This window comes from Mus musculus, chromosome 5 (genome assembly GCF_000001635.26).
Source record: "Mus musculus strain C57BL/6J chromosome 5, GRCm38.p6 C57BL/6J".
Taxonomy (NCBI): domain Eukaryota; kingdom Metazoa; phylum Chordata; class Mammalia; order Rodentia; family Muridae; genus Mus; species Mus musculus.
In genome coordinates this window covers 29,700,067-29,720,130 of record NC_000071.6, presented here as the reverse complement: position 1 = coordinate 29,720,130, position 20,064 = coordinate 29,700,067, and the positions used below count along the sequence as shown (strand labels likewise).

Here is a 20,064-nt window from a genome sequence, read left to right as displayed (position 1 = left end):
GCCTCTATCCATAGATGGCCAATGGCTGCTGGTAAGACTCAGTCCCAGCTCTGCCAACAAGAACCTAGGAGCCATCCCTCCCACTCCAGGATCTCTACTCAATAAATCTGGATCTTTGATTAAGAAGAAGAAAGAGGCTGGCTCTCTGTCTCTCTGTCTCTCTGTCTCTCTGTCTCTCTGTCTCTCTGTCTCTCTGTCTCTCTGTCTCTCTGTCTCTCTGTCTCTCTGTCTCTCTGTCTCTGTCTCTGTCTCTGTCTCTCTCTGTCTCTCTGTCTCTCTCTCTCTCTCTCTCTCTCTCTCTCTCTCGTTCACCTGCTGCCTTGTTGAACTGAGCAACTGCTAGATCCTTGGACTTCCATTCACATCTGCAGCTGACCATTGTTGGGAGTTGACTGCTGACTGAGGCCAATTGGCAGACGCCAACATGCAGATCTTCATGAAGACCCTGACAGGCAAGACCATCACTTTTGAGGTCCAGCCCAGTGACACCATCAAGAATGTCAAGGTCAAGATCCAAGACAAGGAAGGCATCCCACTTGACCAGCAGAGGCTGGTATTCGCAGGCAAACCACTGGAGGATGGCCGCACCCTTTCCGACTACTACATCCAGAACCATTCCACCTTGTACCTGGTGCTGCAACTGCGCGGTGGCATCATTGAGCCCTCCCTGTGTCAGCTTGCCCAGAAGTACAAGTGACAAGATGATCTGCTGCGAGTACTACACATGCCTGCACCCTCGTGTATTCGACTGCAGCAAGAAATGGGGCCATACCAATAACCTGCGCCCCCAAAACAAGGTCAAATAAAGCTGAGGTCATAGCTGGAGTGACCCTGAGATCAAATAAAGTCCCCTTCCATCAACTGGGAAAAAAAGAAGAGTCTTCAGGACAAAGCAGAGTGAAGCAACATTGCCTACTTTATTTCTTTTCTTCAAATTTTGGCAATCCTGGGGATTGAACTCAGGGTGTTAATCCTGAGATTCATAAGAGAAAAACTGGTTCCACAATTTTGAGCTAAATTTGAAGCAAGTTTTAATTAAATACTAACCAAATAAATGGACTCTGGTCAGGTCTACCCCTAGTTTCTAAGTGAGTGGCAAGGAGACATAAATCCAAAAACATATGATCACTGTATTTCCCATATAGCTTTCTTATTTTCCAAGAACAGCTATCAGTATTCCAGGAAGTTACCTGGTCCTTGTGCAGGTTGGGTTTTCAGGTTAACTTTACAAAGACCTAGTATATACAAGTAAGCACTCTACGGCTGAGCTATGTTCCTGGCATTGGCTAGTTTATTAAGATAAGGAAAGTTTGTGTAATTGGGCAGTGGTGGCACATGCTTTTAATCCCAGCACTTGAGAGGCCAAGACAGAGGGATCTTTGTGAGTTCTCATCTACAGAGCTAGTTCTAGGACAGCCAGGGCTGCACAGAGAAATCTGTCTTAAAAAAATAAAAAGGAAAATTATTATGTAAAATTTAATATCTAGCTCCATTTTACTCTGTATGCTTACTCTGTTGAGATGTTCATTGAATTGTATGTATTATAAATATGTATATATATATATATAAAATTTTTAAATTTTTTTAAAGATTTATTTATTTATTATATGTGAGTATGTGAGTACACTGTAGCTGTCTTCAGACACTCCTGAAGAGGGCATCAGATCTCATTATGGATAGTTGTGAGCCACCATGAGGTTGCTGGGATTTGAACTCAGGACCTTCAGAAGAGCAGTCAGTGCTCTTAACCGCTGCGCCATCTCTCCAGCCCCTATAATTTTAATTGTATAAATTTTATTATGCAAAACTTGCAGGTACATAAAAAAAATTCACACACCAAAATTAACCAGACCTAAAGTTTATACAACTCAATGAACTTCTCTACAGTTAGAATTAATTAGAGCAGAAGCTGTGGGGCTACACCTTACAGTTTATACTTTCAGTATAAAATATATCAAATATGTATTATCCACACCAAAATCAAAAAGATTTTTTACATTTAACTTAATTTTATGGGTTTTTTGTTGTTGTTGTTGTTGTTGTTGTTGTTTTTTGAGACAGGGTTTCTCTGTATAGCACTGGCTGTCCTGGAACTCACTCTGTAGACCAGGCTGGCCTCAAACTCAGAAATTTGCCTGCCTCTGCCTCCTGAAAAAGTGTAAAAACAAAATTCTAGGCCCTTAGGCCCAGGCTTGAGAATGTGACCTTTGTGACTCAATGCTGCAAGGCATGCTATCATAAAACAGATAGCAACATTCCTCCACCCACCTGATTCCTGGGTTCGGGGAGTGTTCGTTCAAAGAAAGTCACCCTGACCATCACTGGAACCCGCTATGCAAGTGTGCTACTGTTAGAGGCTCATAGAAAACTGTCTAGACTTTCAACTTTTTCGTGACTCTTAACTGGTATTTTTGGTATTTTCCAACAACGCCCTCCCTACCCCCTTGAGTTGTGGTTTCTTCCTTTAAATACCCTCTTAACCAGCTACTTGGGGCGCCACAGTCCTTTACCCTTGTGTGGTGTATGACTGTGGGCTCCAGAGTGCACTTGGAATAAAAAGTCCTCTTGCGGGCTGGTGAGATGGCTCAGTGGGTAAGAGTACCCGACTGCTCTTCCAAAGGTCCAGTGTTCAAGTCCCAGCAACCACATGGTGGCTTACAACCATCCGTAACAAGATCTGACGTCCTCTTCTGGTGTGTCTGAAGACAGCTACAGTGTACTTACATATAATAAATCAAAAAAAAAAGAAAAGAAAAAAAAAACACACAGTGAAGCCGGTCATGGTGGCGCACACTTGGGAGGCAGAGGCAGGCAGATTTCTGAGTTCAAGGCCAGCCTGGTCTACAAAATGAGTTCCAGGACAGCCAGGGCTACATAGAGAAACCCTGTCTCAAAAAAACAAAAACCAAACAAACAAAAAACCACACAGTGGTGGCACAACCCTTTAATCCCAGCACTAGGGAGGATCTGATGCCCTCTTCTGGTGTGTCTGAAGTCAGCTACAGTGAATTTATGTATAATAATAAATAAATCTAAAAACCAACCAAACAAACAAGTCAATACTAGAGGGAGGCAGATTTCTGAGTTCGAGGCCAGCCTGGTCTACAGTGTGAGTTCCAGGACAGTCAGGGCTACACAGAGAAACCATGTCTCAAAACAAACAAACAAACAGAAGTAGGTAGAGAAGGGGTGTGAGGAGATGGAAGAGGTTCTGGAGACCCTTCCATGCTACTCAGACAGTGACCAGCAACGCAGAGAAGTAAGCTTGATGAAATAGCCATGACTGAGAGCCCTGGCCGATGAAACAGTGCAGGGTGCGGCTGGATTGAAGGAAGGTTCCATAAGGCAACATGAGGCATAACATAAGGCAACATGAGACTGAGTGTCAACCTGAGGAGCAAGGTTGAAGTGTGGTCTAGACGAAAGGAGTGAGGGGATGCTTGTTCTTGGGTGTTCATGTGGGTGCAGCAGAACACACACATACACATGTGCACACACACGCACACACAAACACACACACGAGAGGGGGATAGAGTAGGTGAAAGGACATACTGCTGATCCCAAGACTGTTCTGGCCTGATATAGGACTCATCTGCCCCCAGAAGGTGAATAACAGCTACAGACACCTCCTTTAGCCTAAGCCCAAGATTCAAGGAGCAGTGAGTGACCTAGTGGGGAAACCGCCACCCAATTCCCTATTCGGTGTACACCCAAAAAATCACAAAGGACCATCTTTTGATGTAATTACATGAGAACGTTTAATTAGGGAGCTCCGGACCGACATGCATCCCACACAGGAGATAACGGATGTCGGCCACGAGGCTCGAAAGCTAGGGGGTTTTATGGGGTAAGGGGCTTAGGGGTGTGGAATTCAGCATAGCGACACACTATTGGCTTATTCAAACATCAGCAGAAAATTTACATGTATGTGCAGGGTGTCAGAGTTCTGTGAGTTGTTGACTCAGTTCAGATATGTTATGTCCTCACATTCCTCTTTATCTTATGGTCAAGATGTTCCCAGGAATGTTTTAACAACAGGGCATACCCAGGTTTGTTTTTCTTTTTTCTCAGCCCCAGGCAGCCTCTAGCTCACAAACAACCAGCAATTTCTGAGTACTTTATATGACTTACAGGTATTGAAATTTCATCTTTCTTTCATGGGCAGTACTCCCCCAGCCAGTATGAGAAGTCTTCTGGAAGTCCCTCTGTCTGGTAGTCAGAGACATCTTCAGGACATTCCACAGGCTGGTAACAAAGGCTGAATGGTGTCTCCCAAAAGACAAGTGGAGACAGGGGTAGTCCTGGATCAATATGAAGTCTTTGAAGCTAGGCATTTGCACTTTGAAGAACACCCAGAACTGTCACATGCCTATCTGCAGGCAAGCAGGAAGGACCCTTAGGGAACACAGCCCCATGTCCTCAATCCCACAATTCTGGACTCAGAAGTGGCTAGTAGGTACATGCCTGCAGTCACTTTTGTTTTGGTCAGACTGAAGACACATTCAAGGGTTCCCTGAATGATAGACAAGGGGTTCTGCTGGGCTACACCAGCCCTGAAACTGGCTGTTGTTAGGATTCCCCCGAAGCCTGGCTCCTCTTAATTTAAGACTTAGTAAGGTGCCTGGTGAGCAGATCAGGGCAGAGTTTGCTTTAGAAGTACAGTGGTGTGAAGACCTTAGGGTAAGCCTGTAGGCTCTACCAGGCCTTTTCTCCTCAAGAGGATACAAGCAGAGGCTTCCTTATCCAGTTCTTCTCATCTGTTGCTTCAATCTCTTAATACTTGGTGTACTGGCTAGTTTTGTGTCAACTTGACACAGCTGGAGTTATCACAGAGAAAGGAGCTTCAGTTGAGGAAATGCCTCCATGAGGTCCAGCTGTAAGGCATATTCTCAATTAGTGATCCAGGTGGGAGGTCCCCTTGTGGGTGGTACCATCTCTGGGCTGGTAGTCTTGGTTCTATAAGAGAGCAGGCTGAGCAAGCCAGGGGAGGCAAGCCAGTAAAGAACATCCCTCCATGGCTTCTGCATCAGCTCCTGCTTTCTGACCTGCTTGAGTTCCAGTCCTGACTTCCTTGGTGATGAATAGCAATATGGAAGTATAAGCTGAATAAACCCTTTCCTCCCCAACTGCTTCTTGGTCATGATGCTTGTGCAGAGATAGAAACCCTGACTAAGACACAGGGTTTCTCTGTGTAGCCCGGGCTGTCCTGGAACTCACTCTGTAGACCAGGCTGGCCTCGAACTCAGATATCTGCCTGCCTCTGTCTCCCAAGTGCTGGGACTAAAGGCGTGCGCTACCACTGCCGGGCTTCATGCAAAGTTTTATCACATACATACTTACCAAAGTATATCTGGAACACAGGGACACATGGATATATATATATATAAGGAAAAAGGAAAAAGAAACCAGACCTATAAATCCACCTAAGGCCCCAGAAAAACAGAAGGCCCCTTACACACACCACATAAAAGCAGTGGCTCACAACCACCCGTAATAAGATCTGATGCCCTTTTCTGGAGTGTCTGAAGACAGCTACCATGTACCTATATATAATAAATAAGAAAGTCTTTAGAAAAAAAAGAATCATTTCCCTTACCCCTAGCAGAAGAGAAGGGACATGTGGTGCCTCAGTCTCTTCTATTGCTGGGAAAAGAAGCCACAATCATAGTAACTTATAAAGAAAGCGTTTAATTGGGGCTTGCTCACGGTTTCAGAGGTTAAGTTCATTATCCTATGCTGAGCCCTGCTAACTAAGATCTGAGTCTGCCACTACCCAGAATCCCTGAGCTTGGTGCAAAATGACGGACTACTTTTACCAGTGGGACTTCTCTTTCTCTGAAATTATGTGAGAAGCCTGAAATCTTTCCAACCGCTACCAGCAGAATGTCACATAACCTAGGTGAGATTGTATTGGAAGCACCTGAATTCTGGGACTGCCTCCCCATGCTAATGAGGCATCTAGGTACTCTAGCCTTTCACCAGTGACGTTTGCTTACCCTGGATATTGATAGCCCTTCAATATTACCCTTGAGTCACCTGTATAAAGTTGATCTGTCTCTTGAAAGCTGATCCTGAAATGTCATTATTTCCATTCAAGCTCACTAAACCCTGTCTAGCTTTTCTAAACCCCGTTAGTTGAGTGTGCTCCCTTTGTCCTTGTGGGCTGGTGGCCAATGACCCTGGGCAGAAGGAGACCCACAATCCTCGTGGCAGGGAGCATGGCAGCACTTAGGCAGACATGGAATTCTACATCCAGATCTATCTGCAGGCAGCAGAGAAAAGAGAGAGTCTGAGCCTGGCTTGAGCCTTAGAAACTGGGCCATGAGCCGGGCGGTGGTGGCGCACGCCTTTAATCCCAGCACTTGGGAGGCAGAGACAGGCGGATTTCTGAGTTCGAGGCCAGCCTGGTCTACAAAGTGAGTTCCAGGACAGCCAAGACTATACAGAGAAACCCTGTCTCGAAAACCCAAAAAAAAAAAAAAAAAAAAAAAGAAAAAAAGAAACTGGGCCATGGTGGTATGGGCGATGGTGGTCACAAGACACAAGACAGAGGCAGGGTGATCTCTAAGTTCAAGGCCAGCTTGATCTACAGATCGAGTTCCAGAACAGCCAGGGTTACACAGAGAAACCCTGTCTCAACTTCCTCTAAAAAAAAGAAGCCCTGGGCTGGTGAGATGGCTCAGTGGGTAAGAGCACCCGACTGTTCTTCCAAAGGTCCAGAGTTCAAATCCCAGCAACCACATGGTGGCTCACAACCATCCGTAACAAGATCTGACTCCCTCTTCTGGAGTGTCTGAAGACAGCTACAGTGTATTTTTACATATAATAATAAATAAATCTTAAAAAAAAAGATTAAAAAAAAGCCCCAAAGCCTACCCCCAGTGACATACTTCCTCCAAAAAAGCCACACCTTCTAATCTCTCTTTAATAGTGCCACTTCATAATTAGCAAGCATTCAAATCCATGAGCCTATTTAGACCATGCCTATTCAAACTACCACAATTGGTGACCTCTGATGCCTATTAGCATGTCAAAGGCCAGGCTGCTCTCTAGGTTCCCTCAGTATCACAGATACCTGTTATACATTTCAAAGTCCATGCTAGCACCCTGTCTCTTTTCACCTCCTCCACTACCTTATACTCCCTCATGCTCACGGGCTTCCCTCTCCTCAGCTATCATCCTTACAATGCTGCTATTCCCATGTTTTTCTCTCTGTTCTCTCCTCCTGCGTCTTTCACTTTATTGCCTCTGTTTTCTATTTCTTGCTATTCTCTCCTCTCTTTTGGATATTACTGGCTATGTCTAGTCTGCTGTTAAAGTCTACTTTCTCATATTTACACAAACCTTACCCTTAACCCTACCTTGAAGTGGTCATGTGGTCAGGTTATATACCCTCATGTGTGCTAGACAATCTAGGCTCGGTGGAAGAGCAGAATAGATGCTCTAAGCTGGGGTTGGAGCGATGGCTTGGCAGTTAAAAATACTGGCAGCTTTTGCAGTGGATCCACGTTTGGTTCCCAACACCCACAGGGCAGTTAACCATATGCAACTCCAGTTCCAGAGTGTAGGGGGCACAGAGGTCTTTGTGCTTACAAACAGGCAGCCACTATGGAAACCTGGAATATTGAGCACAAGGGGTTGTTCCTTCAAGGGAAAGAATGTAAAACTTGTTTTCTACCCAGAAAGCTGGAGTGGACTTGCTTTCTAGTGCTGTGTGGCCTGGAGACATTCTAGCTTCAGACTCTTATCATGAACTTGTTTTTCTCCGTCGATCTATAGAATCTATGTTTTGTTGTGCACATGAGATTGAGTTAATTATCACCAGATGGTTTTCACCAAATAGTGCTGTACTTAAATATGCCTAAAAGAAATCACTCAGTGTCAGACTTTAGGCACCTGGAAGACAAAGAAGTGTTCGAAGCAACACTATTAAGTTGTGTTGTAACAAACTGTCTTCTTGCTTCCTTTTGGAAAAACACAGAGACACTCTGCCCTCGCCATCCCCACCTTCACCCCCCCAGCCCACACCAGGGACCCAACTCCCTCTTCTGGGCTCTATGAGCATTTCACACATGGTACCCATACATGCATGCAGGCAAAACACTCATAAAAAAATACTTGCCATAAATCTAAAAAATACACTTTAGATGCTGCATGGAATTAAAAGCCTCAAGGATTTTGAATTCTCTCTTCCCATCCCCTTTTATTTTTTGTGCTGGGTATGACTTAGCACATGTGAGGATTCTTTCACTGACTAACAGTCTTAGCTCTCTTCTCTGTAAGATATTCAGCTGTGGCCTCTGACTCATCCCTTCCCACCCTGCTCTAAAGATAGGGTCTCATCATATAACTCTGGTTGGCCAGGAACTTACTATGTAGACCAAGGTGGTCTCAAACTCACAGAGATTGTTCTATCTCTGCCTCTACAGTTTTGGGATTAAAGGTGTGGGAGTGTGGGGCACCATGTCCTTTCTCTCTCTCTCTCTCTCTCTCTCTCTCTCTCTCTCTCTCTCTCTCTCCCTTTGATTTATTTACTATTTTATGTATGTGAGTACACTATAGCTATTTTCAGACACACCAGAAGAGAGCATCGGATCCCATTACATTATGGTTGTGAGCCACCACGTGGTTGCTGAGATTTGAACTCAGGACCTCTAGAAGAGCAGTCAGTGCCCGTGCTCTTAACTGCTGAGCCATCTCTCCAGCCCTCTTTCTTTCTTTCTTTCTTTCTTTCTTTCTTTCTTTCTTTCTTTCTTTCTTTCTTTCTTTCGATTTATTTATTTATTACATGTAAGTACACTGTAGCTGTCTTCAGACACTCCAGAAGAGGAGTCAGATCTCCTTATGGATGGTTGTGAGCCACCATGTGGTTGCTGGGATTTGAACTCCTGACCTTCAGAAGAGCAGTTGGGTGCTCTTACCCACTGAGCCATCTCACCAGCCCCCTCTTTCTTTCTTAAACATTTATTTATTTATTATGTATACAGTGTTCTGCCTACATATAAGCCTGCATGCCAGAAGAGGGTACCAGATCACATTACAGATGGTTGTGAGCCACCATGTGGTTGCTGGGAATTGAATTCAGGAAGAGCAGTCAATGCTCTTAGCCTCTGAGCCATCTCTCCAGCCCCTGGGTTTTGTTTCTTGTGGTTTTGTTAACTATCCAAACATTGCCATAGTACCTGGTGTTTTTCTCTAGTCACTTGACTAGATGACGAATCACTTTGTTATATTTTCATTTATCCATCTTGACTGGGTTTTTTGTGAGTCAAGATTTCAAGTAGCTGAGGCTGGCCTCAAGCCTGCTATAGAGCTGAGAATGGCCTTCAGCTTTCAGTTCTTTTTCCTCTCTTTCTCTGGTACTGGGATTATAGGCATGTACCATCCCACATCTGGTTTATGCAGTGATGGGGATCTGTCCTAGCACGTTGTGCATTCAAGGCAAACAAGCCAACAAACTATAGTAATAACTAGGGAGTTGGAAGTGAGCCTCGGGGGTCCATAGACCTGGCTATGACATGCCTGAAGGGCTCTAGCTGGCTGGAGAACAGCAAACAATGCTATAGGTGTTGCCCTTTAACTCCTTTCCCTCTTCCATCTTGCAAACTGCTACATTCCTTAAGCTAGCTCCTCAGGTCTATTCCCTTATTTGGCTACTTACTCATTTCTGAGACAAAACATCGGCGTCCAACAATCGAAATTCATTGTTTGACTAATATGTCCAGTCGGAATTTGCCAATTCATCCTATTATAGACTCCCTCTTTTCCCCTTAAAAACCCATCCTGCAGAAACACCTTCTCTCTTACTTTTCTTGCTTGCTTCTGCTGCACCCCTCCCCCAACACACACACACACACACACACACACACACACACACACTCTGCTGGCTTATCCAGGGTAATACATCTCCTTTGTGCTGAGAATTTGGTGTCTGGGTACTGATTCCAGTGGGGGCTGTTCTTCCTTGTAATAATCCTGTTGTTTTCAAGAAAGGAGAGTGGGTGTATTTGCCCATAATTATTTTTTAAAAATGCACAAAATTGTTTTAGTTTTCTTGGGCTGCAAAAGACCCACTCATGAGGCTTACCGTAAAGAAATATGGTCTGTCATCACTTCAGAAGGTGACATTTGAAACCAAGTATCATCAGGCGATTCCTTCCAGAGGACGGTCTGTCTCAGGCCTGCTTCAGGCATAAGTACTGATGTCCCTGGAGTAAACATACCTCTCTCCAAACAACTTGTCACACAGCCTGTTTCCTTGAGAGCTGGTCTGGATGTTCTATCAGGGAGGTGCAGCCAATCACATACTTTTGACCGCTCTTGACCAAAGATTACTTCTCCCTTATTGAGGAAGGTCACCATCTTCCACTAATCAACAGCTTTGAGGGGGACCTAAATGAAGTGAGCTAGGGAGACAGGTCTAGCCAGTCAAATCAGCAAATCGCCTCTCACCATCAATAGAATGACAGATGACAGCCAGATGGCCCTCACAGCTTCTTTTCCTATCATAGTCATTCAGTCATTCATTCAGGTGTTTAACAAGAAATGTCCCTCATAGGCTCACGTATTTAAATGGTTGGTCCTCCATTGGTGACACTATTTTGGGAGATTATGAAACCTTAGGAGTTGGAGCCTTATCAGAGGAAGTCAGTCACTGGTGGTCAGTTTTGAGAGTTCATAGCCAGCCCTACTCCAGTTTGCTTTCTCTGTCTTCTGTGTGTGGGTTTAGGTGTTACCTCTTTTTTTTTAATTAATTAATTAATTTAATGTATATGAATGCATACACTATAGATGTCTCCAGACACACAATAAGAGGGCATCAGATCCTATTACAGATGGTTGTGAACCATCATGTGGTTGCTGGGAATTGAACTCAGGACCTCTGGAAAAACAGCCAGTGCTGAGCCATCTCTCCAGCCCCTAGGTGTTACCTCTTAGCTTCATGCTTTAGCTGTCAGCTCCCATATGTCCCCCACCATCATGAACTCTCCATCTCAGATAAATTTCTTCTTCCTTAAATTGGTTCTGGTCATTTAAGACAAAAATTTTTGTTGTTGGTCTTTTTGTTTTGTTTTGTTTTGTTTTGTTTTGTTTTTTGAGACAGGGTTTCTCTGTGTAGCCCTGGCTGTTCTAGAACTCACTCTGTAGACCAGGCTGGCCTCAAACCCAGAAATCTGCCTGCCTCTGCCTCCCAAGTGCTGGGATTAAAGGTGTGCACCACCACTGTATGTATGTATGTATGTATGTATGTATGTATGTATGTAAGTATGTATGTGTGTATCTGTGTTCATATACCCACAGAAACCAGAAAAGGCTATCCCATCCCCTTGAGCTAGATTTATAGGGGACTGTGAACTGTGAGCATGGGTGCCGGGAACTGAACTCAGGTTACTTGAACAAATAGTAAGTGCTTTTAACCATTGTGAGCCTGGTCATGGTGTTTCAGGACCTCTCCAGCCCTGGTCCTGGTATTTTATCACAGCAATAGAAAGTAACTAACACATTGATACAGCTAGGGTCAGAGCCCTCAAGTGTGCTGGACAAACATTCCACGGATGGGCCACACCTCAGCTTTCCCTCTGCTTAGAAGAAAAGCAGTCATTGTACTCAGGGCCACCCTAATCCAGCATGACCTCATCTTAACTGCCTACTCTGCAACAGCCCTATTTCCCACGTGGGACTGGAACATCAATATAACTTTTAGAGGATCCGGTTTCAGAGGCTTGTTTACAGCTAACGAAGACTCTGCTGCCCCCCTGGGCTGTCTGGGTTCAGCACGCACAGCAGTACCAGGAAGATAGACCCCCCTCACTGGAACAGCAGTCTCCAAGACCCACAGCTGACTCACCTTGGCTTTGCAGACTCACACACATCGCAAACTTTGACTGTGGGTGAATAATAAGTGTCTCCAAATGTATGACATGGAATGTTTAGTGAAGGGAGTGGTTCTGATGCTAAGGTCTTGTTCCATAATTGGTTCTTGATTTGTCAGTAATAAAAGCCAGGGAATAATTGTTGGGCAGGAGGTACAGGCAGGATTTTCAGGTCCCAAGAGAAAAAGGCAGATCTGAGGAAGGAGAGAAGTCTTTCTGCCATGCTTTGGAGGAAGAAGAATGCAGCAACCGTGTGAGGTCTCAGTGGGAGCCGAGGCCTGTGGCCTCCACTATAGGCAGGTGGCCAAGGATGTTTGGCAGGGTCTAGGTGGGTCTAGTCACTGAAGTTTAGGGTAAGTGGAGAGGTCCTCTGAAAGAACAGCCAGTGCTCTTAACCAATGAGACATCTTTCCAGCTCCTTTTAATAATTTTTAATGTTATTCTAGTTTCATCTCTGTTACTGTAATAAAACATACTGTAACACAAAGCTACTTAGAGGAGAAAAGGTTTCACCTGACCTACAGGTCCAGGTGATAGTCTACCTCTGAGGGAATTCAGAGCAGGAACTCAAGGCGGAAACCTGAAGCAGAAATCATGGAGGAATAGTTTTCTGGCTTAATCACTTATAGGCTTTCTTACATAGCCCAGGACCTCTTGCCTAGGGTTGATACTTCCCACAATGCGCTGGGTCCTCTTATATCATTTACTAATCAAAATAGTTTCTCAACGTGGCCACAGGCCAGTCTGATCTAAGTAATTCTTCGGCTAAGACTTCTCTCAGATGACTTGAGGCTGTGCCAAGTTGACAAGGCTAACTATGACAAATGTTAAAACATGGTTTTCATACTCAAATGATGGGAGATTTACATAGACTAACAATTGTGAATCAATGACCTCGCAAGGCCAACTGGGTCATAGACCACATGTAGCCACCCATCCTGCCATGTGGCCTCTGCTGGCTAGGTATCTCCTAATGGCAACCCATTCTTGCCCTGGAATCTGATGATCTTAGCAGACTGCTTGTTGCCACAGTGGGACTACTGGGAAGAGTTTCATCAGCCAAGCCTTTGGGGGTTTCTCCAGGAGCTGGCACCTTTGTTTTCAGACCAGCAAATTTCTCCTGAAATCTCTGGAGAGTCTGGAGCTAGGCCCTGGGGTGGTAGTGCATGCTGGTAGGTGAGTGGAATGGGGGTGAGGTGGAGGAAGTCTTGCTACCAGCATGAAGGCTGGAAATGGAGTGCAGCCTCGTGATAAGTAACTCATCCAGAGGAGGGATAGAAAGAATCGCACATCTCCAGGTTCTTCCAAGGGGGAGTGAGATGCAAGGACAGTTTTGAGTGACCAACAGCAATGTCAGAACAACTTCATGATGGGGGCCTCTATTGCTGGGATTGGGATCCAGCAAGTCCTGGATCCGATGACATCAGCCTCCAGAGTGACTGGGCCCTGGTGACTCGGAGTCTATCAGGCCTGGGAAGGGTTCCTGCCAAGGGTTCCTCTGTATACAGGAAAGCTAACATCTGAACACCCACCGTGGGTCTCAGAGCTGGAAAGGTTCTAGCTGTTAGCCTGAAGACAGGATCATGTGACTTTTGACAGTTCCTGGCTGAACATGTCCAGGGTGAGAGGCTCCTGTTGCCTGGGCCTCTCCCTTTGTGAACTGGGATGTGGCTCCCTAGCTCGTGGTGCTGTAGGTGGGCTTTGTCTGGAGCTGGACTCTGAAAGAGGGGTTACCATAATGCAAGACTGGGCCCCACTTTTCTATTCTTTCTTTTTTTGAGGTAGGGTCTATACTGCATTACAGGTCTGAGCCACTATGCCTGGTTTATACAGTGCTGGAGAATGATGCCAGGGTTCGTGTATGCTAGGCAAATGTTCTACCAAGCTGTATTTCCAGCCCCAGAAATCTCCGGCTTAAAATACCACATTCTACTTTGTCAGGCAGTCAACCTCAAAGCAAGCAGATGCCTTGCTCACCCACCCAGGCCTCCTGTCCTTCTTTCTGAGTGTCTGTTCCTTGGGACAAGTGTGTCTGTCATCTGGGACCCCTCCCTATCTGACCCACCACTAGTTAGCTTCCCCTCTTTTTTCAGAGTTTACCCCAAATATTATTTGTTTGTTCGTTTGTTTGTTTGTTGTTTGAGACAGGGTTTCTCTGTGTAGCTCTATCTGTCCCAAAACTCTCTATGTAGACTAGGCTGGTTTCAAACTCACAGAGATGCAATAATTTCTTCCTTTCAAGCGCTAGGACTAAAGGCGTGCAGCACTATACTGACTCTATTCATTTTTTATTGTATTTTTTTAAAGATTTATTTATTTTATTTATATGAGTACACTGTAGCTGTCTTCAGACACCCCAGAAGAGGGCATCAGATCCCATTACAGATGTTTGTGAGTCACCATTATTTTATTTTATGTGTGTGGGTGTTTTTGCCTGTATGTATATCCATGCAGTGGCCACTGGAGGACAAAAGAAGGTGTCTGATTCCCTGGGAACTGGAGTTACTAATGATTGTCTGATGGTATCTTAGTGTTGGGAATCAATCCAGAGCAGATGGAAGAGCAACCAGTGTTCTTAACTGCTCAGCCATCTCTTTAGCTCATATTTTATTTTTTATTATTTCATTTTACTTAATATGTATAGGTGCTTTTATCTATCTGTTTACCATATACAGTCAGTGCTCAAGATGGTGAGAAAAAGGTGCCAGATTCAATGTGGATACTGTAAACTGAACTTTGATCCTCTACCAGAACAGCTAACAGCTAGTGCTCTAAACTGCTCAGCCATCTCTCCATCTCCAGCCCTATCTATCTATCTATCTATCTATCTATCTATCTATCTATCTATCTATCTACCTATCCATCCATCTATCTACCTATCCATCTATCTCTCTATCTCTCTAACTGTGGGATTAAAATGCTGGGATTAAAGGTTTGTGCCACCAATGCTTGGCTCAAATCATATATATTTTTAAAAGAATCATTTATTTATTTTATGTATATAAGTACACTGTAGCTATCTTCAGACACACAGGAGAAGAGGGCATCAGATCCCATTACAGATGGTTGTGAGCCACCATATGGTTGCTGGGAACTGAACTCAGGACCTCTGAAAGAGCAGTCAGTGCTCTTAAACACTGAGCCATCTCTCCAGCCCCCAAATCATATATATATATTTGGTTTTTCCAAGACAGGTTTTCTCTGTATAGCCCTGGCTGTCCTGGAACTCACTTTGTAGACCAGGCTGGCCTCGAACTCAGAAATTTGCCTGCCTCTGCCTTCCAAGTGCTGGGATTAAAGGTGTGCACTACCATGCCCAGCTCAAATCATATTTTTTTTGTTTTTGTTTTTTTTCGAGACAGGGTTTCTCTGTGTAGCCCTGGCTGTCCTGAACTCACTTTGTGGACCAGGCTGGCCTCGAACTCAGAAATCCGCCTTTCTCTGCCCCCCATGTGCTGGGATTAAAGGCGTGCACCACCACTGCCCGGCCTCAAATCATATTTTTTTTTAAAGATTTATTATTTATTATATGTAAGTACACTGTAGCTGTCTTCAGACACTCCAGAAGAGGGATCTCGTTACCGTTACCGATGGTTGTGAGCCACCATGTGGTTGCTGGGATTTGAACTCTGGACCTTCAGAAGAGCAGTCGGGTGCTCTTACCTGCTGAGCCATCTCACCAGCCCTCAAATCATATTTTTAAAAAATAAATATTTTGGTTTTTGAAACAAGAGTTTATAAACCCCAGACTTGCTAATTCTTACTAGCGAGCTTATCCTTGAACGTCTGACTGGCTAGCCAGAGTGCTGAGACCAATGGCATGTGCAATCACACCTGGCTTTTGTGGCACTCTTTGTGGAATGACTGAGGTGTCCTGTGGAGCTTGGCTCAGCACTGTTATGACAAAAAAAAATATGCCCCATGGGCCCATGACAACTTGTACTGCTAAAAAGTTACACCGTGCAACAGATCGTGTGTAAAGGTGATTTATTGAGGGAAGGGGGATCTAGGACAGAGATAGAGGCATGTAAGTGGACGTGCAGACAGACATACAGCTGGGAGCAGGGAGAGCGGGGGTAGCTGGTGGTTCTTTCATCCCCAGCACACACCTGGCCATGGTAGGTGATAATATAAGCAGTTGCTAGGTCTCTGAGATCAAGCCAGGGGAATCACCTATACTAACACTGTCTCCTGTACCAGAGGCTAAATCTGATCTTGGCTGTCAGTAGGCACTGTACTGTACACAATTAGATGCCCAGCACATGGATCAGTGGTAAATAAATGAATGGGTGACCAAGTCACATAAAGGCACATCTGTCAGATACAGGGCTGATTTCAGCTTCTACCTAGGCCTTCCCCATTGTGAGTAGCATATTCACCCTGAGGACCAGAAAGCCCTGCATTCTTAAGAAGTTTCTTCTCTGCCAGGCGTGGTGGTGCACGCCTTTAATCCCAGCACTTGGGAGGCAGAGGCAGGCAGATTTCTGAGTTCGAGGACAGCCAGGGCTACACAGAGAAACCCTGTCTCGAAAAAAACAAAAAAACAAAAAGAAGTTTCTTCTCCTAAAGGAGAGCCTCCCTAGAGATTTCCTGAATTGGACTGAGGGTCCATGAGGGCCAATGCTTATGTGAGGAGACATCACATATAGCCATAGAATATGAGCTTCAAATAGATTGCTAGGCAGGATGGGGTATTTGCTTTCCTTTGCCCAGCAGCCACTTCTCCCAGAATCCACTTGGCCTTGATGCAGTGCACTCAAACAGTCAGAATATAGTACGTGTGGTACCCTTCTGTGCCTAATCAAGGGTTAGTAGGCTTAAGGACTTACAACCCATGAGGAAAGAAGGCCAACTTTGAGGCCCTTGACCTTCCTAGAAGAGATTCATTCTTTATGGATCATCTTGGCTGATGTCAGTCTAGGTAAATACCCTGAGGCACCTCCGTCAGCCTAGAATGGCTTTGTGGGGTAGGTCTGAGAATCCTTATGAGCAACCACACCCTGCCTGCCTGTGAAGGATGAGTCAAATAGAGCCCTGTATAGCCTCCAGCCTGGACTAGCTAGCATGTGTACCAGGCAAGGCAGAGCACTTCTTGAACTCTCACAGCCCCAGTGAGCTACAGCTCTGTCCCCAGCAGCCATCTATGCCCTTAGCACTTCCTCATGACATTGCCATCTATGCTGCCAATGGCCCTTCTGAGGACACCTGGAAAGACAGATGATGGACTTAAGGGTTAACCGTGGAAGCTTTAACACCAGTGTAGACATGGGAGCCTTATGTTCCCTCTGGGACCTGCAAATGGCTTCCCCATGTATGGACTGGTCAGCTGTGCTGTAGAGCCCTGTGAACCCACAACAGGACATACATATACATATCCTTATCACTATCATGCCTGAACACACACACACACTTATATCCCCACACTCATGCCTGTGCATACCTGCCCATTCACATGTAAGAAATATCAAGTATAAAAACATGAAAACCTTGGAGTACCTTTGCAGGTCTGGGCCAGGATATACTGAAAAGTCACTCAAGGCAGCAGATCTCACAGGAGAGATTTATTGAGGGTAGTCTGTATGCAAAGGATGCCTCTGGATGAGGGTGTGTGTGTGTGGGGGGGGGGGCAGAAACAGAGAGACCAAGACTTGAGAGACAGAGAGACCAGGAAACAGAGAGCAGGCTGTGGTGGCCAGACCCTTTTAAAAGGGTCTATCTCATGCATATACAGAGAATATGAAACTCCTGATGATAGTGGAGATGTGTTGCATTTGGTTTTGGCTGCTTCCACTGAGCTGCTAATGGTGGGCAGGGGCCAGGGGAGCATCTGGTTTCTAATAGTACGTGCCTAGACATCCTCTTGTATCTCTTGGCTCTGACTTGCTGCACTGGGTATCTCTCTACACCCATGTGGCACATCTTTCTACTAAAGACACTGTTTTCATTTCCCCAAAAGCCTCAGCTGCTCTCTCCTTTCTCTCTATTGGGTAAATGTCACCCCAGAACTGTTGGGATTATAGGCATGAGACACTGTACCAGGCAGTAAAATTACAGTCTTAACTTTTCCCCTAAGCTCCTCTATGACCTGTCCTCTCTGACTGACGCACTGCACTGGTGCAGTACTGCAGGGTCCTCAAGACTCATCTCTGTATAAATCAATATAGTAAAGGGGAAGGATTATTTATTAATTTATTTAGAGACAGGGTTTTTCTGTGTGTCCCAGGCTATCCTTGAACTTAGAGATTCACCTGCTTCTGCTGCCTGAGTGCTGGGATTAAAGGTATGACCCACCACTCCCTGGGTAAGGGGGAGTGTTTTATTGTAGATATGAAAAAGAGCACAGTTGGAGGCGTCTGGAAGAATCCAGAATAGAGGAAGAGATTAGTAGACTGGGGGCTGGAGAGGTGGGTCAGTGGCTAAGAGCACTGACTGCTCTTCTAAAGGTCCTAAGTTCAATTCCCAGCAGTCACATGAAATGGGCACACAACCATCTATAATGGGATCTGATGCCCTCTCCTGTTATAGCTGAAGACAGTGGTAATGTACTGTGAAAAGGGCCAGGGTACTAGTGTGGATTTTGAAATGTATAACAGGTACTTATGATATTGAGGAGCCTGGAGACCATCATAAGTTTTGAAATGCCAAAGGCAACATGAGTAGCCCTGTGTACCTTCAGCCAGAGGTAAGGGAAATGACTCCTTTCAGTGGAGAACAGCTTCACAATTTCTGAGGAGCGCTGGCTTTTTTTTTTTTTTAAAGATTTATTTATTTTATTTGTATGAGTACACTGTCCCTGTCTTCAGACACATACCAGAAGAGAAGAGGGCATCAGATCCCATTACAGATGATTGTGAGCTGAAAGACTCCTAGAGGAGCCCCTCGCTCAGGTCTCGGGACAATAGTGGACACCTAAGAACTCACGAGAGACCAAGCTTGATGCAAACCACATGAGGCTTTATTTGGGGAAAGCCAGAGCTCTGGGGACGACTCATATCCCACGCAGGGGTAGAGGAGTCGACCTCGAGGGGAAAGGGGTCTCAGTTTTTATAGGCCCTCGGGGGGAAGGGGGGGGAGGAGAAGGGAGAGTAGGGGATTTCCAGATCTAAACAATGTCTATTCTCAAGAAATGGGTATGGGAGGGGTACAAGGAAAGAGTCTGGTGCAGGTGTAGCAACTCAGGATTGGCCCGGATGTGGTTGCTGGGGAGATTTTCTGACTCTTTCCCAGAAACCAGTATTGTGAGGTGCAGCAGTGGGCACACACCTGGGTTCAAGGAACTGTCAAAACATTGGCAGACACACAGGTTCAAGGAGTGACCAGAGCATTGTGCACCTCTATGTTTCTAAATCAATGAAGCTAGTTCTGCTAACAGTGGAATCTATTTTGCCAATTTCAGGGCTTCTGTGACCTTTTACATTCTGTCAGGATCTTTCAGAGCCACCATGTGGTTGCTGGACTTGAACTCAGGACCTCTGGAAGAGCAGTCAGTGTTCTTAACCACAGAGCCATCTCTCCAGCACGGAATGCTGGCTTTTATCTAACTGCCAGAAATCCTCCTATAGCCTAGGTTGAGCCCATTTCTGGATGTTTGGATTGTCTTTTGGGGCTTGGGGAATTAGAGTTTCCTTTGGACGCAACCATCTGCATGCAGCCTGTTCAGAATGTCCTTCCTCAGCAAGGCTAGGAGACCTGGGAGTCTGTCTTTATATCATTTTGCTGTTATTTTTCTGGGATGTAACCTCTGAACTGAGAGGGGCAGAACTGACCATATGTTGAGGTCATATGCCAGTCACCAGGAGGGCAGTCCTGAGGATTGTGAAACCTCATAGTGACTTAGCTCAGAGTAGGAGGTCAAGGCCCTGGCTCCCCAGGGGTCATGGTAGTTACACCCCCTCTATTCCTTCACCCAGCTCTGTCCCTGTTATATGAGGTGGTGTCTTCTCTCTCCCCACGCTCCTGGGCATCTGGCAGTGGCACCTGTCCAGCCTTTCTCTGGTCATAGGTATTGCAGGTGAGCCATATAGCTTGTGCACCCACCTGGGAACATGGGTCTTTCTCTAAGACTGTTGATGCTGAATGCAGTGTGCTGTGTGGCTGTTTTCAGATACTGACTGACAGATAAAGAAATAACTAGGACAGCAGCCCTTTCAAGGCAAGTAGTCAGATCTGAACTCCAAGGCCACTCAACCAG

At 45.3% G+C, this 20,064-nt stretch overlaps 1 pseudogene; it reads left to right on the top strand.

The window, feature by feature from the left end:
* The first annotated feature begins 344 nt into the window (after positions 1–344).
* Gm43117 lies at positions 345–877 on the top strand (annotated as a pseudogene).
* The last annotated feature ends 19,187 nt before the right edge of the window (positions 878–20,064 follow it).